Source organism: Poecilia latipinna, unplaced genomic scaffold (genome assembly GCF_001443285.1).
Source record: "Poecilia latipinna isolate Pla-1442-1.1 unplaced genomic scaffold, P_latipinna-1.0 Scaffold1160, whole genome shotgun sequence".
Lineage (NCBI taxonomy): Eukaryota > Metazoa > Chordata > Actinopteri > Cyprinodontiformes > Poeciliidae > Poecilia > Poecilia latipinna.
The window spans coordinates 240103-244896 of record NW_015113776.1 but is presented as its reverse complement, the minus strand read 5'-3'; positions in this window follow the sequence as shown (position 1 = coordinate 244896).

Genomic DNA, 4794 nt, shown 5'->3' with positions numbered 1-4794 from the left:
ATATTTGTGATTGAATATATAAAAATAGATGGCTTAGTTAAGTCATGTTTTCCATCACAAAGTAGTCAACTATATTTTGAACCAAAATGTAAACCTACTCATTGATGAACGTCAATTTACATTCAATTTGCATCTTATAGTGGAACTTTATATATTTTTACATTTAGAAAAGATGGGGAAGTTTCATTATTGTTCTTTTTTTAACTTTAATTATTAGGTCTTTTTTTTTTTTTTTTTACCCAAATAATACAAATACTTTGTTCTATCTGTGGCAGCTTCAGTGATCATGTGGAGTTTTATTTTTGTTTGCTTGTTTCAATCCCAGATGCATTCAGCTGTCAAGCCGCTGCACCATAGAGTTCGCGGTGGAACAATAAGAACCTGCAACGACCACTCCTCTAGGACACTATCAGACCAAACTGTAGGAAACAACGCGAAGAATCCACGGCTCGGTGCGTTTCGGAACATAAACGACATCTGACAGGCCGCAGTTCTTTATGCTCCAATGACCAAGCATTACAAAATGAGCGGAGGAAAAGGAAATCAGTCTGCAGTGATGCTTCTGCTTGTGATGTGTGAACACCACAGAGGGTTAATGACCTGCTGTCTGCTCTCCAGCTGAGACACAATGAGCCTTCTCAGCGGTGACTGATGTGAAGACGTAACCTCAGGCCAAATCGATGATGACTAAACGTTTTTCAGTTTAATTGGACAATAGAGGGAGGATATAAAACCCTCTGTTCTGCGCAAGGCAATACATCACACTCAAATAGTCATTTCTATCAGCTCTATATTAGCAGAAGGAGAATAATCTTCTCTTCTCTTGTCAAAGTGGAAAACATCTGCGACTCTGACTAACCAGCACTCTGTCAAAGCAAGCCATTGATTTTATGAGAAAAGAGTGTTTAAACCCCCAGCATTTTATGAATTGTAGCCATTTATAAGAACATTATAGATTTCTGTGTCAGTCCCCTCAATAGACTTGATTCAAGCGCCCTTATTCCACCCTTCTGTTCTTTCTTTGCTTCACTATTCACTTAATTTTCCCCTAAGATTGACAACTTGTTGAATTAACAGTTTTCCCTCCACCTAATAATCTCTAGATGAGTCCCTTTCAGGGTTAGCAGAGCATACACACAGTAATAATGAACGTAGGGAGGTTGACGGTGGCTCCCAACTGTGGAGTTTCCTCCACCTTTGACTGTCAAGTGTTCAATTCCACTCACTTCTTAGTTTTATTGCACACTTAAATTTTGACAGGAAGCTGAAAGTTCAACTTTTTCTACCAGGTCTTTTATCTTGGGAGTGGAGAATCCCATTAATGGCCCTTTCCTCTCTTGGCTGGTAATCGCATGGAGGGGAAATGTCTTTTTAAGTATTGGAAGCCATTTGTTCTAAATAAAGCAGCAGGAAGTTGTGTATTACTAGCTGACATGTCATAATTGATGTTTAAAGTTTGCTTTTTAGTAAGACATGCGTTGTTTGATGCTTAAAACACAGTAATTTATTTTCTCTTTTGAGGTGACGGCAAAGAAACTGTCACTTCAAACTGAAGGTGTCAACCATCAAACATGTCTAATTGCTAACTGTTTCCTGTTATTCGTGGGCATGTTTTTTGTCTCTTTCAAACCAATCCCAGCAAGAAGAAGAGGAGGTGAGATATTTAAGGTCCTTTTATTGACCACCTTTATCAACACAGGGTGAAGGTGCGGCTGTTGTTTACTTATTTTGGTCACTGGTGAGACACAAGATGCACCCTGGAGAAATTCCCACTCTTAGAGGGCAGCACAGGGGATGCAACCATGCATGCATGCACTCAAGCAATTTAGAGACATACATGTTTTTGAGCTTTAGGGGGAAGCTAGAGAGAACACATACAAGCACATGGGTGTCAAACTCAGGCTTGCAGGTCAAATCTGGCTCAGAATAATTACATTTGGCCTACAACATAAATCCAAATGTGGACCACTAACACTACAAACCCCAGAACACTTTGCTGATGCCACCTGTGGCCTGCTCTGTTAACCTTCAGGCAGAAGAAGAGATGCCATGTGGCTTGGACTTGTGAGAATGAGAGATCATGACAGTGCAAAAAACTTTTCTTACTGGACTTTCCTTGCAAAAATTATCATCATTATCATTAACAGCAATGTAAAAAAAAAAAAAAAAAGTCTCTAATTTGCAGAATTGTACCATATGAATATGGTACAATTTTGGCAACTATACTTGCTGGTATTTTATTGTAAATTAGAGGCATTTTTACAGTGTGATAAAAAAAAAAGATTACCATTGGAATTCAACCTAGAAGATAAGAAATAGTGAGAAAGCAAAAATAAATAACACAGATGTGCCTTTTATTTATTATATAATAAAAGGGTAATTTTATTTATGTTGTATTAAACACATATATTAGCATATATATGTGCTAATAATATTAAGCTTTGCTTGTTTTTTTAGGTTTATACAATTTTCTCAAACATAATTTTTAATTTTGCCCTTCTGCGTATGCGAGTTTGACACCCCTGCTTTAAAGAATCCTCCGCAGGGGTGGTTCTAACAGGAATGGTGCCCTGGGCAAACCAACCCCCAACAAATTAAAATGCATAAAATTATCAGAACTTTTTTTCCCCCAGTAGTAAACAGGCAGCCTGGTCTTCCAGTACTCAGCAGCAAGCAAGGTCAAACTTGTTTAGGACACAACTGACAGATAAGATGTATTTTATTTTCTAATTCTTGGTCACCCTCCCATCTCTGCCGCCCTGGGAAACTGCCCATGTGGCCCATATCAAGAACAGCCGCTGGTACAAGTTTACCCATATGGGGCCTACCTTCGTGAAAGAATATTGTGTTCTTTTTCCTAACAAAAGAGACTAAATAAATAAAAATAAACAGCAGGCATTGTCAAAGTAAATGACAAATGAATCAACTGGTCACTCTGGTTTGACATACTAAACTCTCCATGTTTAAATAAGCTGTAATAAGTGTTTGAAATTCTGTTGAAAGATAATGGCAGCCAGCAACAAGGCTGCTGTTTGAGGTCTCCTCCATTGTGAAGGTCTAACTTTAGGGTTGTTGCATAACTGTGACCTCTGGCTTTGCTGCTGCTGCTGACTCTGGTACAGTCATCCCTCCCCACCCATCCAAACCACACCATCTTCTATGTAATCATTCTGCTTGTGTGGATTCAAATGTGACCCCAGCTTTGTGGCTAAGCAAGACGTCGGCTGGCACTCGCCGGGATATTCCTCTGATCACGGCTGATTATGCTGTCAGCAGAGACGGGAACAACAGGAGCACAGAATGATCTCAGAGGCACATATTACTAATTTTACAACTTTCTTGGTTAAAAGTACATGTCTGGGTTATGAACTCTGGTCTGGGACTAAAATAGGGAGTTGTACGTCAACGTAGCCACAAGGTCAGAGTCGGCATGCATAATTTTGGCTTAATGTTAATGTTGATGTCACATGTGAAAAGATACATTGTTCCAGGATTTGCCACAAGGAGAATTAGTTAAAAAATACTTTTAAGACACAAATCTGGTGCCACCCACGCAAAAGCAGCGACGTCCGGTGATTTTCAGGGTGAGGCACTGACTCCTCTGTGATCGGATGAACAAATATATAAAATCCAAAACGAAATCTTATATTTCAATTTTGACCTTTATTTAGAAAATTGTTTTAAAAGTTTTTCTTTATGCCTTAATAAAGTTCGTACTCATCATCTATACAGTTGCAAGAAAGAAACTTTGCATAATGTGAAATAAGAATCTTTTATTAATTTTGGGCAAGCTTTCCGTTTTTAATTAAAACTGAAAATCACTGATGATATTAGCTTTATTATTATATTATTGTACATACTGTGCATATCCTTCTTACTGTTGCAAAACTTTGTTGTTTGGCTTTATTTCTAGAAGTCGGACTGCTTCAATGGAAATGATCATCAAGGAGGAGATTAATTATGAACATTCTATTACGACTGTAATTTTTGTATTTATCTGATTGTTTTCAGCCTGTTCAATGAGTAGAAAAGCCTCTGTTGCCCGTTATACCTATGGGGATCAGCTCAGCACTGCCCCCTATCGGTGCAATGTGGTACTTTATACTAAAAGGACATAATTTTGTCTTCTGACGTTTCTGCAAAAACCTGCTCCTAACTTTATGGTTTTATGTCAAATAAATACAAGAAGGAGTAGTATTAGTAGTAGTAGTACTAGTGATGTAAAAGGTGACATTCTTATTTTTTGTAACATGCAGGTTCATGTGAGTTCAGCTAATCAAAGTATCGGGTGTTGCGTCATCAGCAGGTCTGTGTGAGGCTTGGTCTGACTAATGGTGCTGTTGCCCAGGTTGATTTGATTGAACAACACAGCAGAGAGAGAATCAAAGGAAATATTTACAGCCACAGCACATCAAAAACAACACATGCAGCTGCTACGTCAGCACTCAGGAAAGAGGGAAAAGGCAACAAAGCATCAAAGTGGACATCATACCTGCAGCCAGCCCCTCTGAAGCTTCTTCTAGGAGTGACGTAACTCTGTTCTTTCTGATTTTCTTGAAATGGAGAGTCTGCGACATATATCCTGTGGCATTCAGACAAACTGTCTGAGCCCAAAAATGCAGAAAACTCAACAGTATTTGTAAAAATATTATCCATACATTTTTAAAGCTGCTGTGTGTAACTATTATAAAAAAAATATTTTTTTTTTTTTGGGGGGGGGGGGGGTTTTACACATTTTTTAAAACTTTCAAAAAATGGGGGCAGTATAATATGACCCAAATTAAATATGGAAAA